The sequence below is a fragment of the Monodelphis domestica genome, chromosome 2 (assembly GCF_027887165.1).
Source record: "Monodelphis domestica isolate mMonDom1 chromosome 2, mMonDom1.pri, whole genome shotgun sequence".
In the NCBI taxonomy this organism is placed as follows: Eukaryota; Metazoa; Chordata; class Mammalia; order Didelphimorphia; family Didelphidae; genus Monodelphis; species Monodelphis domestica.
The window spans coordinates 405886319-405913866 of record NC_077228.1 but is presented as its reverse complement, the minus strand read 5'-3'; the positions used below and the strand labels follow the sequence as shown (position 1 = coordinate 405913866).

Sequence of the window (27548 nt, the reverse complement as noted above, 5' to 3'; positions counted from 1 at the left end):
GAATTAAATAAAGTAGGAAGAACTAGGAAAACAATATGCATAAGGATGACAACAAAGGAAATAGAAATAACAGCAAAAATAGCAACAAGAGCAAATTGAAGTGTCTAATTATGATGACCAAGTTGAAACTGAAGAATATATGAGAAAAACCATCTGTTCTTTGTAGTTGGCAGACAATGTATATAAAACATTGCCAATATTATCATTCAGTCATATTGCTTAGTTTTATGGAATTTCTTTTCTTTTTTCCTCTTTATGTTTTATTCTTTGTTATAAGGGGCGGTTCTTTGAGTTGGGGTAGGGAGGAAGGATATATTTGGAAATTAATCTTCTAAAAAACCAAAAGATATAAATAAGCTAAAAAAAATCATTGCCAATGACTATGAAAATATTACGTCTACTGGTAGTAGAAGCTCTGATCAAATGGTACTTGTAACTCGCCCAATCAATGAAGCAACAGACATTACTGAACACACTTGTATTAGTTACTGTGCTATGTTCTTAAGATACAGAAATGAAAGTAAGATGGCACCTTCTGTCATGAAACTTACATTCTGTTGGGGAGAAAACATGTGTAGTATGTAGAGAATATGTATAGTGGGGTTAATTCTTCCCTTCTCCACCCCAGTTCATTTGATCTAGAAACAGAGCATGGTCACACATGATCAGTCAACAAACATTTATTAGGCATTTTCCATATACCAGGCACTGGGCTAAAATGTGGAGGTTTTAATATGCTAAAATGAGTTAATACCTCATGATATCTTTAGAAACTGAACATTTTTCTCTGATGAATAAGAAGACATGGAAACTGGTTATATTGAGAACTGTTAATACTCCTTCCTGCAAAGACCTTTAAAGTGCTCATTGTTAGCTCTGTAGTCAGGAATCATAAGCTGGCAATGGGAAAGAAACCAGATCCTCAGCGACTGAGATCAGAAGAAGAGATTTTATGTTCTCCCTCTCTAATCCCAACTCTCATTAACATAGGTGTCTAGCTTTGGAGTTACCTAGAAGAAGGCAGCTAAACCAGAAGGTAGAGGATCTGTTTGAAAGAATCTGGGTTCAGCTGAAGAAGTAGAAATACCCTTTCCAAACCAACAAGGGTATACAGCAGAGAAGGAAGTCCAGCTATAGATTCAAGAGAAAGTTATTTCTGGAAATAAAAAAAATCAAGCTTCAGAGAAGTCTCCCCATTCGGAGAAGAATTTACCAAAGTTATAAGTTTTCCTGATCACTTGTTTTCCCAACATGTGTGCCTCATTAGCATTATCCTCTCACTTTGTTGTGTATATTAAAGGGAGGATGGACTCCAGGTTTATGGGAAAGGGGATGTTTATGGCTATTGTCGTTATTATATAAATTCTTTTGTTAAAAGCCAATTGTGGTTTTGTCTGATTGTTCATGCAAACATATTGGTGAAAACTCCCAAGATACAGTTTTAGGAGTGGCTACCCAGCAGAGGTTTGTCTTGAACCTTGATGTAGCAGCTTCTCTCTGAGGACTCAGCTCTTGAGTCTAAGTATAATTTGAGGAAGTCCAGAGTGGGTGCTGCTACCTATAAAAAGTCTGAGAATCACAGTTCTGTCCATGTAGCCAGAAAGGCAAGAGGCAAGGTATTACAGACAGATTGCCATTTACTCTCCCTTGTCCTTCATGTACAAAACTAATACTCTTTAAGATTTCTCACTGCAGATAAATAATTTCTTCTGTCTGAGTCTCAGTTTTCTTTTCTATAAATTGAGGGCAATAATACTTGCACTACTTACTTTGAAAGATTATTGTGAAGAAAGTGCTTTCTTTTTATCACACAAAAAGCATATTTCCATATTATTCATTTTGTAAGTGAATACTCTTATAAGCCCAAACCATAAAACATATACCCAAATAAATGATAAATCAGATGTGTTAGTCTGCATATATACATTAATAGTTCTTTCTCTAGAGGTAGATAGTATTCTTTTTTGTAAGTCCCTTAAAACTGTCCTGGATCATTGTATTGCTGCTAGTAGCAAAATCTATCAACATGTGATCATTCCACAATATTGCAGTTACTGTGTATAATGATCTCCTGGTTCTGTTTATTTCATTCTGCATCAATTCATGTAGGCATTTCTAGTTCTTTCTGTTCCTCATTCTTTATGGCACAATAGTATTCCATCACCATCATGTACCACAATTTGTTTGGCCATTCCCCAATTGAGAGAAATACCTTTAGTTTCCAATTCTTTGCCACCACAAAAAGAATAGCTATAAATATTTTTTGTACAAACAGGTCCTTTCCCATTTTTTTTCTCTTTGGGAAACATCTAGGTCAATCAAAAGGTATGCATTCTTTTAAAGCCCTTTGGGCATAATTCCAAATTGCCCTCAAAAATGGTTGGATAGGTTCAAAATTTCACAGGCAATTTATCATTTTCCTTTACTGTCATATTGGCCAATCTGATAGTTGTGAGATGGTACCTCAAAGATGTTTTAATTTGCATTTCTCTAATCAAGAAGGCTTTAGAACATGTTTTCATATGATTATTTCATATGATTATTATAGCTTTTATTTCTTCATCTGACAACTGCCTATTAATATATTTTGACCATTTGTCATTTGGGGAATAACTTTCTTTTAAATATATATATGTGTGTGTGTATGTGTACATACATATATATATATCACTTAATTCTTTATGTGTATGAGAAATGAGACTTTTATCAGAGAAATTTGCTATAAAAATTTCTCAGTTTCTTATTTCCCTTCTAATCTTGGTTGCTTTGGTTTTGTTTGTACAAAGAATTTTAAATTTAATAAAATCAAAATTATTCATTTTATATTTTACGATATATCTTTTTATATCTTCCGATGTTCTCTGTTTCCTATTTGGTCATAAATTCTTCCCTTCTCCATATATCTGACAGGTAAACTATTCTATGTCCACCTAATTTACTTATAATATCTCTCTTTATATTTAAGTCATATACCCATTTTGACATCTTGTTTGGTATAGAGTGTGAGATATTGATTTAAACCTAATTTTTAGCATACTGTTTTCCAATTTTCCCAGTAGTTTTTGTCAAATAGTTCTTATCCCCAAAGCTGGGATCTTTGGGTTTATCAAACACTAGATAGCTGAGGTCATTTTCCCCATGTCTTTTCCATTGATCCACCCTTCTATTTCTTAGCCAGTACCAGATTGTTTTGATAATTACTGCTTTATAATACAATTTAAGATCTGGTACTGCTTAGGCCACCATCCTTCACCTTTTTTTTTATTAGTTCCCTTTATATTCTTGACCTTTTGTTCCTCCAGATGAATTTTGTTATTATTTTCCTAGTTCTAGAAAAGTTTTTTTGGTAGCTTAATTGGTATGGCACTGAAAAAGTAAATTAATTTAGGTAGGATTGTCATTTTTGTTATATTATCTCAGCCTACCCATGAGCAATTAATGTTTTGCCATTTGTTTAGATCTAACTTTGTGTGAAAAGTGTTTTGTAATTGTATCCATATAATTCCTGTGTTTGTCTTGGCAAATAGATCCCCAAGTATTTTATATTGTCTAGGGTGATTTTAAATGGAATTTCTCTTTTTTAATTCTTGCTGCTGAGTTTTGTTGGAAAAATAGAGAAATGCTGATAATTTATGTGGATTTATTTTGGATCTTGCACTTAGCTAATGTTATTAATTAATTAAATCAGTTTCTTAGGTGATTTTCTAAGATTCTTTAATAATACAATCTTATCATCTGCAAAGAGTGATAGTTTAGTATTCTTATTAACTACTTTAATTCCTTCAATTTCTTTTTCTTCTCTAATTGATAAAATTAGCATTTCTAGTACAATGTTAAATAATAGTGATGATAATGGGTAATCTTGCTTCACTTCTGATCTTATTGGGAAGACTTCTAACTTATTCCAATTGCAGATGATACTCGCTGATGGTTTTAAATAAATACTACTTATTATTTTAAGGAAAGGTCCTTTTATTCCTATTCTTTCTACTGTTTTTAAATGGATGTTGTATTTGCCAAAGGCTTTTTCTGCATCTGAGATGAATCATATGCTGATAGTTTTTATAATATTAGATCAGCTTTGAATTCCTAGTATAAATCCCACCTGGCCATAGCAAATGTTCCTTGTGATATATTGCCGTAATCTCTTTGCTAGTGTTTTATTTAAGATTTTTTTCATCAATGTTCATTAAGGAAATTGGTCTGTAATTTTCTTTCCCTATTTTTGGTTTTCCTGGCTGAGGTATCAGTACCATATTTGTGTCATAAAAAGAATTTGGTAGGATTCCTTCTTTGCTTATTGTGCCAAATAATTTTTAGAATATTTGGATTATTCATTCTTTAAATTTGGATGAATGATTCTTTAAAATAGAATTCACTCGTGAATCCATTATATTACTACCCTTCCAACCACTACCGTTCTTATTCCCCTCCTACTTCTCTATAGGGTGAGATGAGGTTCTATAACCCACTAAAGCTGGCTGTTCTTCCCTCTTTGAGTCAATTTCAATGAGAGTGAGGTTTAAGTATTACCCATCACCATCCTCATAGCTGCTATTTGTTCAATTCTAATTTTTAAATAATGAATTTCTTCCATAACCTTTTGATCCCCTTTTCTATTTGGTCCATTCTACTTTTCATGGAGTTCTTTTCTTCATTGGATATTTTTGCTTCTTTTTCCAGTTAGGTGAATACTGGTTTTGTTTTTTTGAAACTGTTTTCTTTATTGGATTTTTGTACCTCTTTTTCCAGTTGACCAATTTTACTTTTTAAACTATTTTCTTTTTTTTTGCATTACTTTCATTTTTAAACCCTTATTTTCTATCTTAGAATCAATATAATGTAAATTGGTTTCCAGGCAGAAGAGAAATAAGGGCTAGGCAAAGGATGTTAAATGACTTGCCTAGGGTCACATAGCTAGGAAGTATCTGAAGTCAGATTTGAACCTACAAATTCCCATCTCTAGGCCTGGTTCTCAATCCACTGAGTCACCCCATTGTCCCCACTTTCATTTCTTTTCCCCATTTTCTTCCCATTTTTCTTCAACTTGTCTTATTTAATTTTTTAATTCCTTTTTGAGTACTTCTAGAGTTTGAGACAAATTCTTTTTTTTTAAAGTTTTGCTTATAGCTGCTTGGATCTCACTATCCCCTATGGGTTCTACTCTTTCCTTTTTGTCCCACACTACCTGAACTTCCCACCCCATAGAAATTTTGAAGGTTAAGTGTTTTTTTCCTGTTGATGGCTCATTTTTTCAGCCTTTTTATTTATTTATTTTGCCTGTGGATTGGGAATTCTGCAAGCTGCTTATTGATTCCACCACCTCTGCTGGTTTTCAGAGTTTGGTACTGTGAGGTATTTTGCCCAGGGGTTAGGTCTTCTGTACAGAAAAAGGGACTTGAAAGGACTCATTGCTATGAACTTCTACACATCACTGTGTGCTGGTGCTAGGGCCTGGTAAAGGGGTCTGAGGAGCACTTTTGTTGATGTAGTCTAGATCCTGGGATCCTGAAGTTGGCCTATGCCCAGGTCTTGAATTTGTCAAGGCAGATTGGGGGGGGGGGGGTCAGTCAGCACTCACTTCTCTGTGTGCAGTTTTACTTCTGAGTCCCCCTTATTCCATGAAAATCGACTCTCTCTTACCTTTCAAGTTTTGTTCAGTGGGAGAGCCCCCTGACTATGCCTTGCTGTTGGATTTTGATTCCTGTCATTTTGAAGTACCTTTTAAATATTGCTTTGGAAGGATAGTCAGAGCAGTTTCATTTTTTGCTGCTATTAAGTCTCAATCTTGGCTCTTCTTCTGCTTCTTTTTCCACTAAACTGCCTAAGGAAGGTTAAACTGGCCTAGAAGAGAAATAGAACATGTCATAGCTCCCATATCATTCAACAGTGCTACATTTCTCACTTGGGAGACCTAGGGAAATGATAAAGGGAAGGGAAATAGAGAAGGGAAAGGGAGAAAGGAAGGAGGAAGAGAAGGGGAGGAGGAAGAGAAGAAAAGGAAGAGAAAAGAGAATGGGGAAAGGAAAAAAGGGAAAGGTAAAAAAAAGACTTCAGTTCAACAGGTACTTTTCTTAATCCAGTTGTGACATAAGAATATAATTAATTAATGGCTTGAAAATAATAGCAAAAACAAAAATCCATAAAAAGGAAAGAAAAAATGTAAATATAAGTAACACTAATTTCAATAAGTTTAAAGAAATGCATAGAATGACTAAAATGGAAGAAAAATCTGGAGATGAAAGAAGACAAGGGATCTTTGTCTTGATCAGTGTAGTGTCAAACTCAAACAGAAACAAGACATGCTAAAACATATCATTTAGAAAACTACATATTGACATCATCTATGTTTATTATATTTTTTATTTATTTAGTTAAATATTTGCCAGCTGAATGTTAATAGGGTTCATTTATGTCTTGGCCATATGAGGGTATGGTGGATTATATGGACAAACTGACTGAGTGCTCAATAATTCTGAGTTGTCAATCTTGAAGCCCAATAATCAACTCCCAAGTAAGCCTGAAAATCAACACTGAAGATGATTTGCAGAGCATCATACAAATTCAACCCAGAGCTTTAAGTTGGACGAAAACTGAAGTTATATATTAAATTTCACCAGAAAAATACCCTTAGGGGAGGAAGGTTGGAGGTTTCATTTGTAATTTCAAAATATATCTGTCACTGAACTTGATAAGTTGAATTTTAAAACAGAAAGAAAGAAAGAAAGAAAGAAAGAAAGAAAGAAAGAAAGAAAGAAAGAAAGAAAGAAAGAAAGAAAGAAAGAAAGAAAGAAAGAAAGAAAAGAAAGAAAGAAAGAAAGAAAGAAAGAAAGAAAGAAAGAAAGAAAGAAAGAAAGAAAGAAGAAGGAAGGAAGGAAGGAAGGAAGGAAGGAAGGAAGGAAGGAAGGAAGGAAGGAAGGAAGGAAGGAAGGAAGGAAGGAAGGAAGGAGGGAGGGAGGGAGGGAGGGAGGGAGGGAGGGAAGGAGGGAAGGAGGGAAGGAGGGAAGGAGGGAAGGGAAGGGAAGGGGAGGGAAGGGAAGGGGAGGGAAGGGAAGGGGAGGGAAGGGAAGGGAAGGGAAGGGAAGGAAAGAAAAGGGAAGGGAAGGGAAGGAAAGAGAAGGGAAGGGAAGGAAAGGGAAGGGAAGGGAAGGGAAGGGAAGGGAAGGGAAGGGAAGGGAAGAAAAGGGAAGGGAAGGGAAGGAAAGAAAAGGAAAGGAAAGGAAAGAAAAGGAAAGGAAAGGAAAGGAAAGGAAAGGAAAGGAAAGGAAAGGAAAGGAAAGGAAAGGAAAGGAAAGGAAAGGAAAGGAAAGGAAAGGAAAGGAAAGGAAAGGAAAGGAAAGGAAAGGAAAGGAAAGGAAAGGAAAGGAAAGGAATAGGGGTAATTTCCATCCTACTCTTCCATCTTCCTGAAGAAGCAATATGGTTCTTGGTAAAATCACTAGGCTTTTGTTTCATCATGGGTAGTAAATGAAATGGCCTGTAGCTTCTTGCCTTAACTCAAAAATTCAGTGATCCAAGAGCTTTATGATAGAGGGAAAAATAAACAAAAAGCCACAGAATATTGAAAGATCTTGGCAAATTAAAAAGTGTCAGTATGTAATTGGTTTCAAGACCAAACAAAGGTCTATGTGGTATCTAATCTTTATAGTTATGAGACTTGGACCTGTTACAGATGTTACATTCAGTTTCTTGAAATTTCACCTACATCATTAGAAACTGAAAGGAATATTCAATGGCAAGAAAGTTTTTAGTATGTAGACAAGAAGGAAACAGTATTTGCTGCAACCAAGCTATACAGATAAGGCTTTGATAGGAGACATGTCAGAAGGAGAACCGATGACTTCTTTAGAGGCTTCCAGAGTATCCACAAACCAATAGGTAACAGCGTCACTAAACTACTGACACATATCTGTGGGGCACATGACTTGGCTGCAATATTGTAAGAAATAATTACAGGATTTGAATTGCTATGTTACAGAAGAATTAAAAATTCAAAGAATTTGTTATAAGACAGTGGGTTCAAATTCCAGGCTTATTCACTTAATACCTGTGTATTCTTCGAAGTCTCAACTCTCTGTGTTCATTTTTCTCACTTGTAAAATTAGAGAGTTGGACTAGGTCTCTAGGATCCCTTCTAGTTCCAAATCTATTATCCCATTATTAAGTTCTCGAAGCTGCAAAAGTAATCTATAAAATGCCATCAGTGAATCTGTAGTCTAACAGGAGACAGGATACTATAGGACAAATAGCTAAAATATGCAATATTATAGTGGTAACTACATATTAAAGAGGAAAAATCCCAAAGTGAAAGATGAATCGTAAAGAAATTCAATGTGGAGATCAGCAGTCATCATTACAAGGCAGAGTTCAAGCCACCACCACCACATTGGAGGTACAACTAGGTGGCTTATTGGATCAAATCAAGTCTGGAGACAGTCAAATCCTGAATTCAAATTTGACCTCAAATATTTCCTAACTGTGTGACCCTGGGGAAATCACCTAACCCCAATTGCCTAGCCCTTACTACTCTTCTGCTTTGGAATCCAGACTGAGTATTGATTTTAAAGTAGAAGGTAAGGGTTTTTAACCAAAAAAAAATATTGGAGCTGGAAAGGATCTTAGGAATAATGCCACAAATAGCAAATGACAACAGATGACTTCGTGTCTGTCCTCAGTGCTAAATATAGTACTTGGCATGTAGGAAGTAGTTAATAAATACTTATTGATTGATAGCCTTTCCAGTCTTCTCACACTTAACTCCCCAAAATGTACTCTTCTACCCAGTGACACTGGCCTCCTGGCCATTCCTCAAACAAACATACTCAATTTCTTGGCTGTCCCTTCTTTCCATACCTGGAATTCTCTCACTCCTCTGCTCTAATACTGGCCTCCCTAGCTTCCTTTAAGTCTTGACTCAAATCCTACCTTCTACCTTTGTCAAATTCTACCTAGCCTTCTTAATTCTTGTGCCTTCCCTCTGTTAGTTCTTATATATTCAGTGTACAGTTTGCTTTGTACGTTTTTTTTTTTTTTTGCATGTTGTTTCCTCCATTAAACTGTAAAAACCTTGAGGGCAAAGACTGATTGTCTTTTGCTACTTTTTACAACCGTGGTGCATACAGAATGCCTAGCACAATGTTGTTGTCTGGGCATTTCAGTTATATCTGATATTTTATAATGTTATTTGGGGTTTTCTTGGTAAAGAGACTGGAGTATTTGCCATTTTCTTCACCAGCTAATTTTATAGTTGAAGAAACTGAAGCAAACAAGGTTAAATGACTTGCCCAGAGTCACACAGCTAGTGCATTTTGAGACTGAACTTGACCTAAGATTTCTGACTGCAGACACAGAATTCTAACAACCAAGCTATCTAGTTGCCCACTTGGCACATAAGTGCTTAAAAAATGAAGGCCCTGGACAAGATGGACTCTCTAAAAGGTTCCTTTTAGCTTCAAATTTATAGGAAATTGTCATACAAACATAATTCTAGAGAATACATTATTCCCCTAACAGCCACAGTGCTTACATCATCGCTTTCTTCCTTATATGGGAAAAGCACTTATTTCCAACCAATCAATAAGCATTTATTAAGCTTGGCACAAAATAAGTGCTGGAGGAAAGCTGGAAATTAGTTTCATCTTGCCATGGTTCTAGATGAAGCCACCAAAGGAAAGGAAAGGAAAGAAAAGTATGATAAAGACAAAGTTGTTAGACACCGGTGTTTCAAGGGCTAGAAGAGGATGAGGAGCCAGTGAAGGAGACAAAGAAGCTTTCAGACATAATGGATGAACCATGAGCGTGCTGTATCAGAAGCCAGGAATCATAGGATCAGAGATTTATAGCTGCAAAGACCTTAGATTTCATTTGTTCATCTCCATTCCCTGAATTTTACAGATGAGACCTAGAGGGAGATAGAATGGAAGGGAAGAGAGGTTGGTGTTATTAGTGTCAAATGCTGCATCAGAGATGGTGAGGAAAAGAAAAGATAGCAAGAAAAAACCCACTGAACTCATTTTAAAAAGGCATTTTGTCTTTAGAAATTTTGGAAATAAAAATCTCAGCAGAGTGGTGAGTAGGTAAGTCATATCACTAAGAGTTCAGAATTGAATGGAAGGCAAGGAAATGGAGACAATAATTATAGACAAGAAGTTTGGACATGGAGGAAGAGTAAAGGGGAAAATGATAACTTGGTGTGGCGATACTGTTCCAAGGTAATTGGTTTAGAAAAAATAAAATGAGGAGATCTTGAGTGTCTTTGCAGGAAGAAGATAAGGAAGCCATAAATCAGAGAAGATTGAAGATATATGAGAAAAAGAGGGCTGACAAATGGAGTAGGGCTATGGAAAGGAAGTTTGGTTTTTGCTTTCTCCAGATGCCCTACAGACACTGGCACAGTACTGGGCACATAAATTCTCAATAAATATTTGCTGGCTAAGTGATCCAGAGCATGTAAGCAACATAAGAAAAACTCTAATATTATGATATTAGAATGGAATTAAGGTCATACCATATTTCTCATTGTAATATTATATTCAGTTTGGCACCAAAATATTTAAATCATCTATATTTATAAATGTATAAATATGAAGTTATATATATTTCAGAGCCATATGTATATATGAATTCTCTTCCATGTGTAAATTTAATTAAGAGGTATCAAATGAAATGTAGCATTATAATGGAAAATGTAATATAATACATATACTGTATGTGTATACATTATATGCATATAAATATACACACATTTATGGGGGCAGTGAGGTGATATAATGGATAGAATTCTTGGTATTGGAGTCAGGAAGGCTTGAGTTCAAATCTGACCTAAAAAATTTGCTAGTTGTATGACCCTGAGCTAGTCTCTTAACTCTATTTGACATGGTTTCCTCAGCTGTAAAATGAGCCAGTGGATGAAATGGCAAACCACTTCAGTATCTCTGCCAAGAAAACCTCAAATGGAATCATGAAGAATTGGGCACAACAGAAAAAATAACTGAACAAATACATATTTATGTACATGTGTTTTATGTACAGATTATTATAATTAAAATTCTCTGGAGATGGTAAGTTAATTTATAATTATTTATTACATAGTGAAAAGTGGTTCAGAAAAAGAAAAGGCACAGACTTAGTTACATGGCCAGAGCTCCCTGCTCACTTTGCATCTCTGTTCACTCCCTCTGCAAAGCCAGAAAAGACACATGGGTTTCCTTCCGTAACTTACAACCCTATGACATCACTTTTTCTGGGTCTCCCTGACTGGACAGACTTGACCTCAGTCTGGGTCAGAGGCCAATCTTCTGGACACCAGGAGTCATGGGGGACAAGAGGCAAGTGTCTTCCAGGATGCCAATCAAAGGTTGAGGGTGAGGTCGAAATGGATTTTCAAATTCAAAATGAAACTTTATTTTAAAAAATAAAGAGGGATACAGATCTATGTTAGATTCTCACAAAACACATGTATGCCTCTGTGTGTGTTTACATGTATATGGGCCTGCATGAAACAGCATGGCATGTTGGGTCAGGAATCAGGAAGGACAAATTCAAGGTCAGCTTCTGGACCTTGAATCCTGGGCAATTCAGTATCCCTCTTGCTGTCTCCAGGCAATTTTCCATGAATTGCAGAGAAATGCCCTCTGATTTGGTAGAGGGATTTCCTCACTGGGAACTGCCTGCACCAGTGAATCCTGTCAAATCAAGTATGCGTATATATAGATTTGCACACATTATACAATATAATATCATCTGTATTCATAATATACATTATAATATATACACATGTATAGACAGACATGTACTGTCACATTATACATTTCAGTCCAAGGGAAAATGTTAATAGATTTTTGGAGGAAAAAATTATATTCAAGTGTAGTTATGATAATACTGGGATAAAAATATGCTTTCCAGCCTCAAGTACTTGCTAATTTTTTATATCAAATTACTCAAGAAACTTCAAGTTAAATGTGATATGTGAAGCTGCCCAAAAAGGTTTTAAAAATTTGGATCATTGTAACAAATTATTATGGACATATTTCAGAGAATATACTGAGGTGTGCCTCTTCGCTCCTTTCCCCAATTATACTCATTTTACTTCTTGGAATTGATCTAATAAACTCCAAAATATGGCGGAGCAGGAGGAAAAGGAGGAGGAGGAGGAGGGCCAAGACCAGAAATAGACTCATAACAAAAGTTACAGCACTGCAAGTATCATTTTAATAAGTTCATTTAATTACTGATTAGGAAATAATAACGAGTGAATATGTGTTAACAGAAGACCAGGGTCAAATACTATGCTTTCACCATAGCTGGCAAGATAACTATGTACTTGTTTCCATTTTATTTTGTGGTGGTTGTTGTTCTCTATTGCAATAGACTTCTGATTTTCCTGACCCAATATCTTACCTAGGGGCATGCTGGTAAATGTTTAACGATCAGTTCTCCAGCAAAGCATGGAATTTTTAAGTTCAATCTTCAACATTAACATTTTTCCATCACTTTCTTGGTTCTCAGGAACCAGCAGGGGATAACTGTAGCCTACCCCCTGAATTACCACTCCAACCTTTTGCAGATAGTGTTGTGTTTTTATTGTTGTTGTTCAGGCAATTCAGTCTCACTGTTCATGACCCCATTTTGGGTTCTCTTGGCAAAGACACTAGAGTTGTTTGCCCTTTTCTTCTCCAGTTTATTTTATAGAAATGGAACTAAGGCAAATGAGGTTAAGTGACTTGACCAGGGTCACGCAGCTAAAAAGTGTCTGAGACCAGATTTGAAGCTAGAACTTTCCATCTCTTGGCCTGGCACTCAATCACTGAGCCATCTTAGCTTCTTCTAGTTTCCAATATTCTTAAATGTTGATTAGGTGCATAAGTTATGTTTATTCTCCTCCACGTGGTTGACTAGTGTCCAGGCACAAATACTAATAATCCCTGCTACCATTTTTTAAAGGCTTGTTCCATTGGAGTGATTAACTTTCCCAACTCACACCTCTGATCATAGGATCATTGCTTTAGAGCTGAAGGGAATCTTAGAGGTGACTAAGTCTAACTCTCTCATACTGTAGATGATGAAACAAGGCCCAAATCTGCCCAATGTCACACAGCTTTTGCAATTTGATCCTATGACGCCATGGCCATAACTCTTTTTTCTTGTTTCACCCTGCCAATCTTGTCACTCTCAAAAATCTTTAAAAGTCTCCCACTAGCCTACTAAATGATGTTCAAAATCCTTAACCAGCATTCAAGGCCTCTACTTAATTCCAATGTATCTTTCCAGACTTACTTCTCATCATTCCATTTCATGTAATCTATTCTCCAACCAAACCAGATGACTTGACATTTCCCAAAGCATCATGTACTTTCTATGTACCTTCTCTCTTGGATCATCTGAATCCATAAAACTGTCTCTTATGTGCAACTGGGTGATACAGTAGATAGAATATTGGGCATGGAATCAGGAAGACCTGGGTTCAAATCAGGCTTCAAACTCTTACTATATGACCCTAATCAAGTCATGAAACTTCTATCTTCCTCAGTTTTCTCATCTGTAAAATGGAAATAATAATAACACCTATCTTAAAGGGTTGTTATAAGGATCAAATGAGATAATAACTGTAAAGATTTTAGCACATTACCTGGCACGTAGCAATCACTCTATATTAGTTATTACCATTATTTTAATTTTTACCTAGCATATTCCAGTTTCTATCAAAGATATTTCTATTCACAGTTCATCTCCCTGCTAGATGCAAACTCCTAGAGGGTAGGAATCCTATCCTTGCATCTCTCCTAAATCCAAGCACACTGAGTGACTTAGATTTTATACTCCATCTTTGCAGAAGGACTATATTTGCTTTTTAAATTAATGCCTGTAGTGAGGTAATGTAGCAGGAAGTACCAGACTCCATCCATCTAGAAGTTTAAAAGGTGTTAGCTTGGCTGTAATACCCATCCTTATGGTAGATGTTAAATCAGGCAGTAATTAGCAATGGGAATTGCTCAACACACTGTGAGAACATGAACTTTCCTTGGAAAAGCTGAACTCTGCATTTCTTGGCTTCTGTCTTTTTATACAGACATCTCTCACCTTCCATCACTGCAGATTTATTCATCTATACCCTGGGAGAATGAGATAATACTTGAGATGGTGTGGGGGTTCAAGTGGGCTTTTTATTAGGAGTTAAGAATATTCTCCTTATTCATAAAGGACAGGGGCATGAGAGTCACTCAAGTCTTGTGAAACAGATGCCAATGCCAATTTGCTGTTGCCAGCTGTACCTCGTGCTTCGCTTTAAGTCTGGGTTTCACAGACCACAAGGTACAAGGCTCTGGCTGTATGTCACTACAATCACAAGGCAGTTTAGTCACTCAGACCAGAAAAATAAAGTCCAAAAGAAGGGTTTTACATCATATAGACAAAACAGCAGATTACTTGATTGAAATTATATTCTTGTCAACTGACCATTTGGGTACCACTTAGAGTCTTTTGTTAGGAGAGAGTTTTTTGTCTTTTCTTTGCGGTTCAAGGAGAAAATCCTTTGGTCATACAGATGATCTAACTCATTTGTGACTAGTTTTTTGTTTTTTTTTTTTCCTGAACCAGAGCCTTTCACATATTCTCAGCCAGCACTCTCAGAGAAACATCAAGATATAGTGGCTAAACATCTGGACTTGAAGTTAGGAAGATCTGTGCTTGAATTTAACTTTATATACTTTATTAGTTGTGTGTCCACAAATGAGTTCCTTACCCTTTCTGATGTGTGAGCATTGTATTAAGATATATATTAAGATCTGTTCTTTGGTCAAGGAGAGGGTCTCCATACTAATAAAATCACAGATCCTCAATATATTGACAAAAATCAACACAGTCATACTTCTGAGTTAAATTCAGTCTATTAGTGTATTATAAAAAGTGATTCAGAAATCTTGAATTCAAATTCTGACTCATCTATTTATTACATGAGTAGCTTTGGGAAAGTTGTGTAATCTCTTTGAGACTTAATCCCCTCATCTGTTAAGATAAGAGAATTGGACTACATGGTTCCTTTCTGATAAAAATGTCATCTATAAGAAAAAAGTCAAACTTCTCAATGACATTGCATAATTTGGAATTATTTATTGAAATCTATCTTTTCCTTTAAGGCCTGTTGAGGGCAGCATCATAGAGTGAAAACAAATAAACAAACAAAAACCAAAACAAAACAGAAGTGAGGCTCTAGAAGCAGAGAATGTAGATTTAAATCCTGACTTTGAGGCTGACAATTATGTGACCTTGAGAAGATTATTCAATCTCTTTTGATATTAATTTTCTCTAATGGAAATTAAGAGTTTGAAGCTTTGGGTTACATGGCTTCTGAGGTCCCTTCCAGTTCTATATCTTATCTTTCCTTTATTATTGACCTTATGGGTGTCCCCCAAGGCTCTGTCCTTGGCTCTCTCCGCCCCCCCCCCCTTTATACTCTCACCTGGTAATCACATCAGCTCCCATGGGATCAATTGTGACCTTTATGCAGATGATTCTTAGGTCTCTATATCCAACCTCAGCCTCTCTTTTGAGCTCCAGTCCCAAATCACCAACAACCTATTGGGTATTCTGAAATGAAAGTTATTGACTTACCTAAGTTCAGGCTCTTGTCATCTTTCAAAGAGTTAATCACAATGGTCTTTGAATCTGGCTTCTTGACTTAAATATTTCTCTACTCTAAACATTCCTCCATGGTGTTGCCAAAGTGAGTTTGTGAAAATGTGTATTAAGGGGGCAGCTGGGTGGTCCAATGGATAGTGAACCAAGCCTGGAGATAGGAGGTCCTGCATTCAAATTTGGCCTCAGATATTTTATAATTGCGTGACCTCGGGCAATTCACTTAACCCCAATGAGCGAGCCCTTACCACTCTTCTATTTTGGAAATGATATTTAGTACCAATTTAAGGAGAAAGGGTAAGGGTAATGCGAGTTTCAAAATGTTGTGGCCCAGGAAACTGCACCCCACAGTGCCTCAGCGGTCTCTACTTACTAGCATGGGATTGGTCTTGAATGGACCAATCTCATGCTAGGGAGGAGTCACACTCCCTACTTCCTGGCATGGGATTGGTCTTGAATTGGGCCAATCCCATGCTAGGGAGGGGCCATGCCCCACCTACTTCCAGGTACGGGGATTGGTCTATATAAGGACCAATCCCTGTACTTGGGAGGGACCTTTGAATCTGACAAGATTCAGAGTAGCAGGGATACTAGTTCATTTCAGCTAGGGAACTCTGGTGGGTTTTTTTCTTTTAATAAAGTTTTTAAAAGATCAGAGAGTCAGATGGTTTTTCTTTTTAGTCCCTTCATTTGGCTTTTCCATCCCTTCAGTTTAAAAAATGTGTATCTCCCTATTTCATATTCCTCTCCCCAACCAACCCCCTTTAGTACTCTTGGTGGGTGAAATCCAAAACCCCCTGCTACCTCTATGATCAAATGCAAACTCTGTTTATCATTTCTGTTGTTGAGTCCAAATTTTCAGTCATATCAGTCTATTTATGACCCCATTGAGATTTCCTTGGCAGATACTGGAGTGATTTGCCTTTTGCCTTTTTCCAGATCATTTTTCAGATGAGAAAATTGAGGCAAACAGTGTAAAATGACTTGCCTGAGGTGACACAAAAGTGTCTGAGGTTGGATTTGAATTCAAAAGGATTAGTCTTTCTAACTCCAGGCCTGATGTTCTATCCACTAAGCCATCTAGCTGCCATTTAAAATTCTTCATCACTTGGACCTAGCTTATCTTCCAGGGTTCTTACACATTATTCCTTTCCATGCATTTTATATTACAATCAGACTGACATATTTGTTATTCCTCAAATACAATGTTCCATTTTCTATCTCTGTGTCCCCATGTCTGGAATGCATTTCTTCCTCAGCTCAACCTCACAGACTCTCTTCAAGATTCAGCTTAAATACTACCTTTTGCAGGAAATATTTCCTGGTTCCACAGTCCTTGCCTTAGTTTTCTAAAAGTTAATTTTCTACTTACTCTGTATAGATGTTATACCTCCTTATTTATACATTCATATTGTTTCCTCCATCAAAGTGTTAACTCCCAGAGGTCAGGGACCATTTTTTGCTTTCACTTTGTATCCCTGCCCTGTCTCAGCACAATGCCTCAGGGCCCAAAGTAGGCACTTAATAAATGTTTATTGGCTTACTGATTGATCGACAGCAACTAAAATTGAAAATGTCAGGAGACACTTTCTGTAGATTACTTTAGGTTCTGTGATCATAGAGAAAGTAGCAAAGTCCTAGAGAATATGAATGCCCTAATTCCATAGCACAAAACTGAGGTCATGCCTTGATGACAGCTAATATTTTGGCAAAAAAGAAAAAAAATGAATGGTGCCATTGAGAGTGGAGTGGGCCTTGGTCCTTCAATACTACCCAATACTCAATACTTGGTACTTACCCTCCTCTCCACAGTCCTTTGGTGGAAACATTTTTTTCCGTATGACATATTCTTCCAAAATGAAGGGAGAATTCCTTCAGAAATATTCTTTGCTGCTGTGCAGACAGCAGAAACATCTGGGACTGTTATGTGTCCTAGAGTTGTACCCACATAGTCCCTAAGGATGCTCCATCTGAAGAAGTATATCCATGATTTATAGCCAGCTACTTCTCTGGCCTGAGGAACTGCTTTAAAAGTCCTTTTAAGTGATCTGAGACCTCAAGGCCAAGGCTGACTGAGATACTTCCATCCACCCCAGGGAATGCTGGAATCATCTGGATCCACAGATTGTTAGAAGTATGATATCATATTGAATGCACTAATGAAGTAATGTAGACTCCTGGCCATAAAGATGGAAGAAATAAGAGCCCAGTCTGATGCTTGTGTATATTCCCCTAAATCGTTTTGGAAAGACTCTCTCAGTGATGTAAGTCCATCCCACGACAGTCAATTTGGGGTGACTCAGCTGCTGCTGACTCTTATTCCCTCCTGAAGGAATGCTCTTGCTACAAAGGAAACTACATTAACTTCCTTCTTACTGATTGTAACCAGCAATCTATTCCTTTTGTCTGAACAGGAGCAAGATGGGAAAATATTTGCAAAAGTTAAACATGTTTTATAAATGTCACAGATATATAAGTTATTAAAACAAAACCATACTAAGACCTTTGGGTCATATGTATACACTAATGATAGAGGTGAAAGAGATCGAGGAGTTCATTGAGTCCAACCTCTCGAATTCATAGATTCTGAAAATGAAAACAATTGGAATCAATGTCAATTTTGGACACTTGATTGAGGTCTCTGGTGGAGTGCCCTAGGGGATCTGCCTTTGGCTTTGTACAACTTAATATTTTTATCAATGACATAGAAAAAAAGCATAGATAATATGTTTGTACATTGAATAAAAGTGAGGATTCCCCTTCCTCCAAAAATACAAATCTAAATACACTAAGACAATAGGTCAAATCTAAAAAGTAGAATTTAATAGTCATTCATGTAAAATACTATATGTGGGTTCCAAAAATTAACTTCACAAGGACAAAGTCTTGGCTTATGTCACAGTTTAAAAGAGATTGGGTTAGAGTGGCAGGAGAAAAGGTTGTGGGACTAAGAGATTTCCAGCTTTAAATTTGTCAATCATTTCTTATGACAGAGGGAAGTAATGATCAAAGGAACTAAAAGCAATTACCCTAGAGAAGGGAAGACAGGATAAATAAAAGTTATCTTCAGGTATTAGGAAGGCTATCATGGGGGAAAAAAGGTCAGACATTTTGTTCTTGGTTCCAGAAAACAGAATTAGGTGCAATGATGAGGAATGGAAGAGAAATTGAAAGAGAAGATGACCTAATAAATAGGGCTATCTACCTAAAAATTAGCAGCTGGGGGCAGTGAGGTGACTCAGTGGACAGAGAGTCAGAACTAGAGACAGGAGGTCCTGGATTCAAATTTAACCTCAGATACTTCCTACCTGTGTGACCAAGTCACTTAAGACCTAGCTATGTGGACATTGCCTAGCCCTTACCACTCTTCTGCCTTACAACCAGTACATAGTATTGATTTTAAGATGGAAGGGAAAAGACTTAAAAAATAAAAAGTAGCAGCTGCTGTTTTTTAAAGGGTATAGACTCCTCACAGGAAGACTTCAAATGTAGGTTAAATAATCACTTCTCAAAGATGTTGGAGAAGGAAATTCATTATCAGGCACTATAGTAACACAAATTCTCAGAGCTGGAAGGGATCTGATTTGCTATTCAGAGCAACTATGATTAAAAAAGAATCCCTAGTATAACAAACTTGACAGTGGACATCTTGTCATTACCAAAGATGATTTTAATATCTCCAAGAAAAGGAAATCCTACAACTTCTAGAAGCAACCCATACTACTTCCAAAGAGTTATAATGGTTTTTTGTTACATTAGGTCTAAATTTGCCTCTTGGTAACTTCCACTCATTCTTGGTTTTGCCTTTTGGGTCCAAAGAGAACAAATCTAATTTTTCTTTAACTTTAATATACTTCAAATACGTGAAGACAAGTTTTAAATCTTCTGTCTTATCTTCTCTTGACTAAACTGTACCAGTTCCTTCAAACTTCAACCAGTCTTCATATGACACTCAAGGTCCTTCATTACTCTGAGGCCGATAGTGGACACACTTTGTTTTATCTATGTCCTCCCGAAAATGTGTTCACCAAAAGTGAACTCAGTATCTCAGATATTATCTGACCCAGAAAGATCAATTCAGGGAGAATAATACTTCCTCATTTTTAGGAACTGATATATCTCTAAATGAAGCTCCAGATCACATTAGCTTTTGGGGCTGCTACATAAAACTTCTGATTCCTATCAAGCTTTCATTCCATTAAAGCACCCAGAACTTTTTCACATAAACTTCAGTCTAAATATGCCTCCCTAATCCCATCCTTGTAAAGTTAATATTTTGAAACTGTTAGAAGGCTTTACATGTATAGCTATTGAATTTCAACTTTAAAAAATCCAGTCCAATGCTCTAATCTATTTATATATTTTTGAAATTGACTTTATTCCAATGCTCTAATCTGTTTAGATCTTTTCTGGAAACTGACTCTTTTGTTAGAGCCTATTCTATACCCAAGCCTGTCTTATAAATGGAAGATACACTATTGGAAATGTCAGCCTATTTACTCTTCCTCTGGAATGCTTTTTTGACTATCAACTGAAACTGGATAATAAACAGTTAAATCATAAATTCAGACCATGAACATTTGACATCTTTTTTTTTTGTATGACTTCATGATCACCTTCACAGGAGAGATTTTCTCAAAAGCTTAGCTAAAACCATGAAAAGTAGAATCCTATTACTCTGCTAAAAGCTCCAAGGTCTGCCATGGCACGTCAGACTCTCTTCCTCAATTTCTCTTTCCTTTGTTCTTTCAGCCAATGGCAATGGTCAAAAATCCCAAAAAATTTATATAGGAGTAGAGGAAATTCAACTTACCTTGTTTCCTTCCCCAAAAGTAACTACCATGGGGCCCATGAAAAGTGAAGGAATATTTCTAATACAAGTTAGAGAAGAGTGGCTTTCTATACAAAAGTAGAAATCAGGGGAGATATCTTTGGAATTGATACATTAGTATAACAATTTGGATACCTGCTTAGAAGACTGTTGCATTCCTCTTATCTCTGACTGACTGTAAAAAATGTAATTTAATAAATTCCATTTGAACATATAAATCTTAGGCATCAGTTTTCCTTTTCTTTTTTCCAAGGTGGATCATATATCCACTCTTTTAATACACCCTTTGCTATCATTTGTAGGAATTGGAATGGATAGGAGAAACTAATCAAACCTCTTTTTTATATTAAAAATTAAAATCATAGCAATAGCCCTTCTTCACTGCCTCCTATTACATTAACTATTCCTTCTAGCTGTGTATTGTCTTCAGATAGAATGAGCATATTATCTTTATCTTAAGATATTACTTTATCCAAGTCACTGATAAAAATACTTCAGTACAGAGAATAAATCCCTTTTGTTGACCACTGGAGACTTCCTGCCATGTTGATATTGAAACATAAATGATTACTTTTAAAATTAGGTCATTTAATTAGCCTCAGATCTATCAAATCACATTATTATCAAGTCAATGCTACTTCATTTTTCCACAAGTATTATATAAGATACTTTGGCCAAATCCCTACTTTGCTAAAATCTGGGTAAATTATCTATGGTTTTCCCCTGACCTATTAGTTTGGTCATCCTGTCCAAAAGGGAAATAAGGTTAGGCTGGCATGTCCTGATCTTGATAAAACCAAGAATGGGTTGGACCAGACTGCTTCTAAAACCTCCTCCATGTCTGAGATTCTGAATTTTTGTGAAGTGACTTAGTTAGGATTGCACAGATGGTAAATAATAGAGCCACGATTGAAATTCAAGTTCTCTGACTTAATCCATATCCAGTTCTTTTTAAATCTGACTAGAAGTGGAAAATAGGATCATATTTCATAGGATCACAGATTTAGAACTGTAAAGGAACTTAGAACTCAACAAATGAAGTTTCCTCATTTTAGAAATAATGACCTGAGACCCAGAGAATTCTGGTGTCACACAGCTGGTAAGTATCTGGGCAGGATTTTAACCTAGATCCTCTAACTCTACTCCAGACATCTAGATGGTACAGTGGATAGAGCACTAATCTAGAATCAGAAGCATTTGAGTTAAAAAAATTGCCTCAGATACCTTCTTTCAGACTCAGTTTCCTCATCTATAAAATGATAATGATAGTTGTAAAACTCAAATAAGATAATATTCACTAAGTACTTTATAAACATTAAGCATCCTTTAAATGCTATCAATTTTCCCCCCTTGTACCATATTCCTGCTGAGAATGGCAACCTAGGTTTGGAATCCTCTGACCCCAATGGCAATCTTTAAAGACATATAATTAAAACACACAAAATAACAAACAAAAATGAAAGGGCCTTTCTCCCCTCTCTCCCTCAGCTTAGAAATATGATAAGTAGCTGGCTATATTTCTCTTGTAAACTTAATTAAACACATCCCACACACCACAGAGCTTTGGTGATAGTATCAAAGTCTTTTCAACCACTTCCCTCCTCCTGTCTAATTTTCCTACTACCAACACACACACACACACACACACACACACACACACACACACACACACACATTGAGGAGTAGTGCCTGTGTGTCCAAACATCTAAATTTTATGACCTTTTTTACCTTGGATCCAAGCACACCTATATATATATATATATTTTTTTTTTTCAGATGTTGGAGTAAGAAGTTGCTGGTGAATTGGCCTTTTATACCATCTATGGATTGAGTTCTTCCAGGAATTGCCATTTTCACATCAATCTGATTTCAGTGGGTCAAGGGAAAGTTATTCCAACCCAAATGTGCTGAAGGAATGAATGTGGCCTCCACATAGGGCATATTTCAGCTTTTCCAAACAACATTCTTGTGCAGATTAGAGGATAATCTGGCAACCAGACCCAGCCAATTAAAACAGTAATTGAAATGGTCAAAAATGTTTTCCTTGGCAAAATGTAATTATTTTGCTTCTTTTTGTGTTGCCTTGAATGAAAAACATAAACAGAGAGACATAACCAGGACCAATCCTAATCATTCAAAATTATTTTCGGTGTTATCTATTCTTGCCTTTCAAGATTAAAACAAAGGATTGTCGATGACCTTGGACTGAAAACTAATACACAAGGGAAAAAATCTTCAATGGAAATCAAACCACATCAAATTAATTCTCTTCTGATTAAAGGTTAGAAAAATGTTTGATTTATATGTGTGTGTGTGTGTGTATGTGTGTGTGTTTCCCTTTTGTTTCAGGGGGTAAGGGAAGGCATGGATTATGAAGGGTTTAGATAAAACAAATTCACGGAAAAGTTATTCTTTTGAAATTCAGGTTTTCTTTTCTTTTGATGACTAAAAAGAAAACAATGAAGTTGGATCTTTAAAACTTTATAAACAGGTTTTCAAGGTATGTGAAATAAAGAGCTATGAAAGGTTTCTTTATCCACTTATTCTCTTCCACTTATAACAGTAGTACTTGAGAAAGCACATAGGGAAGAACATGCTAAAAATTACTTGGTAAAACTGATAAACAAAATAACCCGTGATTCTGATTACTAAAGTAGGTTTCATTAAACCTGAGAAAATTTTAACATTAAATTGGCCACATACTCTCTTTCCTTGCCCATTGTCTATAGCTATTTTACTGCTCTCTGAAAAAATGTATATTATGTGCCTTCCAAAACCTTGCTTAAAATCCAAATCATTCATGAAGCTATGAAACTTTTCCTGACAAGACCTAAATGTATTTAGTCACTTCATCCATATTGTTACCTCCATGATGGAAGTCTTCTACATTGATGAAATAATGGTCAGTACTAGTACCCTTCCCATTCCCATGCTAAATTATTTGTAGCTATTATATCTATAATTACAAAGACATGTGATGTAAATTCTCTCTAGTTGAAATAGACTAAAATACATTTGTACTTTTGTAGATCAATATTCCCCAGTCAAACTTCTAAGAGTACAGGTATGGATCATTATCTGGAGGCAATCAAAGGGCACCTTCCACAGGAATGTAAGCATGGCCACTGGAACCTTGTTAGTATAATGTAAAGAACACCTAATCATTGACAAATAACAATCAACTGCCCCTCTTTATGGCCTATGAACAAAAACAAGTTTATTGTCTTCTATTTTAAATTGTAATATAAAAACAAACAAAGAAAGAATCCATCTTTTTGTAAACAATCAGCAAAAAATATAGAAGGGAACCTTGGGAAAAAACAAAGTTCTTTATCTCACAAAATTTTAAAAATATCCATTGGATTCCTAATTATGCTATGGAAGCAACAAATCCCCTTATATTACAAAGAAGATTGAGAACAAAGAGAAATACCAAGAAATTCCTCCTGTATTCTATAAGAAGATAGCTTAAAACCTAGATCCAAATCTTAGCTCTTTCTCTTACCTTTTTGATCCTGAGCAAGTCATGTTCCTTTTACTGGCTTCTTTCCTCACCTATAAAATAAGGAGTGGAGAGGAGAACTGACATCATGAATTAAGTAGTAATGGAAATGGAAAAGAAGAGTAGATGTGGAAATAGAATTGATTGGACTTCAGACCAACAGAATTTCGAGGTGGTAAGAGATTGAGATCTCGAGGTTAGGTGCCATTAAACATATAGGCAGAAAAGAGTGAGTTTTAGACTTGCTGAGTTTTAAGTCCCAGTAAAAGTGTAGTTCCATAGAAACAACTTGCTAAATTTAGAATCAGAAGACACAAGTTTAGAGCCCAATTCTAATACTTGCAATTATGACCTTTGAGAAGTTACATCTCCTCTATTGGCTTCAGTTTCCTTATCTGCAAGTGACCAGTTTGGACTTCATGACTTTTGACATCTCTTCTATCTTTAAATCAATTATTTATTGATTTAAATCAAAATAAAAATTATGAATTTACTCATAATGGAAGAGACTTAAGGATTGGTGTTTTGTCACAGTGTAATTAAGTCAGCTCACTTGCATAAGAGACTCCTTCCAACAGTCTCTTCCTACATTTTAGGCTACCTTTATAGAATAATATTGGTTAAATATCAGTCTTTTTACTCCAAATCCCATTTTTGCATGGATTGTCAACATTACTGTCCTCCAACAGGCGTTGCTCATCCTATCCATTAAAAAAGAAACCTGCTAATACTCAACCACTAGTGGTTATGCATGACTCCCCAAACCAGAAATAACTCAAGGATAATGGCAAATTATCAGAAAGCTAATCTCTCCTCTTTGCTCTACTCCTCTTAAGGGTGCCATTGTTTCTCTTATCAATCTAAAGTCTTAATGAGTATAGATGTATCTAATAATGATTCATGTCCCACCTATATTCCCCTGGGATGCGAGGACCAAAAAAAAAAAAGTCATCCTATTTCTCATCGTGGATAAATAGCAATCATATTTATAAACAAAAGCATGGAAAAGCTATATATAATTCCAAAAATCAATAATAACAATAATAATAATCAAACCAAATAAGTTAAAGTACTCATTACAGGCTAGAAATCCAAAATCTTAGCAGACTAGGTAAGCTGAAACCCAGAAGTTCAAAAAGAATAGTTCTGATATTTAGATGCAACTTTTCTCCCCATTTTAGCCCATATGCACATACTTTTTATATAGTTAAGACAAAACCCCACAAAGGTCAGTGTCTTCTTTAGTCATTCTCCTATCCTGATTATCTGAAGGGTTAGCTAGTGGAGGTTATTCATGTTATTGTAGATAGATCTTTTCTCTTCCTCAAGAAGTTTAGAGTAGGCTGGGCTACACAAGACAGACTGGATGAGACATGCTCTCTCATCCAGATGATCCTGCTCTACATATGTATTCATCTCCCTTTCACATCATCAGCTAGTGTCAGTAGAAGAAATTTCATCAGGGAAGAACCCTCAATCTTCTAGCCAGAGAGAAGGAATACATAGGTACCCCTCTCCAGTCACTTAAAATATTGTTCCCAAGACACACATCATTCAAATTTTCCCATCATTGCCTCGTGCCTACAGCACTGAGCTGGAACCAACAGGCCAGCTCAGTTTAATTTTGTATAACAATTTATTTTTTTAATAAATAAATAAAAATATTTAAAAATATTAAATAATTTAAAAATAAATAAAAATATTTTAAAATAAATAAATAAATAAATAAATTTAATTTTGTATAACACTTGTTATACAAAAACCCACTTACTTAGCATTAGTCCAGTACCCACCATTTCTTAGAGCCAGTGCTTGCATTCTTTTCATTTTCCTGTTTCTGGGTTACTAGGATCTGGGTCTTCCTTTTTTTTTTTTGTTTACTTCAGCTATCATATTTCCCTTATTTTTCTTGCAGAAGACCAGAAGTCAGATTATATGATAAGAAGAATTTGGAATGGGACACAGAAGACCTTGATTCCAATCCTGCCTTTGCCAATAACTAATCTTATGACTTAGCCTATGAAGGTCTCATTTTCCTCATGTGTAAAATGAGGAGGAGAGACTGGTTGACTTCCATGGTTCCTTCCAGATTTAACAGTTATATAACTTAATTATCAGGTAACAGTGTTCAGTAAGTCTTTAAGGATTACCGGATATTTCTTAAAACTATGATACCTTTGTGTTTTGCCTACCTTTTGATTCAAATTTGAAAATATAAAAATATAATTTATTCTCTTTATTCCTATTATATACATAATTATATGATTATATAAGTATATAACTATATATGTATGTGTATATACATATATATATATAACTACATAACTATATATATTGACAACAGAAATTAGTTCTTTGTGTTTGTAACCCCAGTGATTGGTACATAGTAGATTCTGAATAAGTGTTTGTTGATTCATTGTATCTTATTTCCCACCATGACTTTGGATCTCATCCTTCTGATGGAGCATAGAATATGATCTAGGATTTGATCTGACTCAAACACATGACTGATTATTTTAATCCTATTCAGAAAGAATCATGTAAATAATGGTTAAATTTTTTAAAAAAGCAAAAAAAACCAACAAAACATCCACTTGGATTCTTAATTATCCTTGGAAGTAACAAAGTCCCTTCTCTCACAAATAAGTTTAAAATTAAACACATATAAGGAATATCTAGTAAAAATATAAGCTAATCAAAATAATCTTTATAAAATACCAAAGGGATTTCAAAGATCTTGAAATACATTATGTATTACTCTTCTAAATCACCACCCTCTTTCTCACATGGCAATCATTTTGCTAAAATGGTTGATGATAGACTTAACACTTTACTTAGAAGGAAATCCAAAAATGAGTTCCTTTTCCAGGTTCATGTTCTATTTTCCATTTTTCTGAAAATGAGAAGTGTGGCATATTGTATGGAGTGAATACCTAGGAGCCATGAATTTCTTTATTCAAATCCTACTTCCCACACTAGTTTGTGACAGAAAACATGTTACTTAACCTTTATGATTTAGATATAATCTATTATTTCTCTACAAAGCAAGAGATTAATTTTAAATCTGTCCCCAAACTACAAGTACACTCCCTCCGAAAACTACCTATTTATTTTACATATGGTCTATATACTCCTTAACTGTAAATGTCATCTGTCCTAAAGGAATATAAGCTCCTTGAGGTAAAGGAATGTCACATTTTTCTTTTTGTATTCCTCATTGCATAGCAAAATCCTTGACATATAGTAGGTTTTTAATGAGTCTTCTAATTTATTGTCTTGGTGAATGAAGACTCCTAAGCTGGTGAACTGTGAGGTCCTTCATGTATCCAACTTTTGAACATGTAAGCATTGTCTCAGCATACCTTCTTAAAAATTACTTCTCTAATGCCTAACACTAGCCACTTCAAATCTTTATCCAGAAACTACTCTTCATCTTCGAAGCTAGAATGAATAATAAAAGAGGCAAAGCACTAGACTAGGTCATTCTCCTTTGTACCATTTGTTCCTCCTTCCTTAGCCCTTCACCTTGGAGAAAAGAATACTTAGATCAGTTTCAGGTGAACAGATAATTATTGGGACTAA

General features: G+C 35.7%; 1 long non-coding RNA gene across 1 annotated transcript in view; it reads right to left on the bottom strand.

Annotated features, from left to right (window-relative positions):
- The window catches only part of LOC130457446 (uncharacterized), a 119273-nt gene extending 101852 nt beyond the window's left edge, over positions 1 to 17421 (bottom strand). Inside the window, exon 1 of the long non-coding RNA XR_008916671.1 lies at positions 15610 to 17421. This is a non-coding gene — a long non-coding RNA (uncharacterized LOC130457446). The remainder of the gene's footprint in view (positions 1 to 15609) is intronic.
- Between the last annotated feature and the right edge of the window lie 10127 nt (positions 17422 to 27548).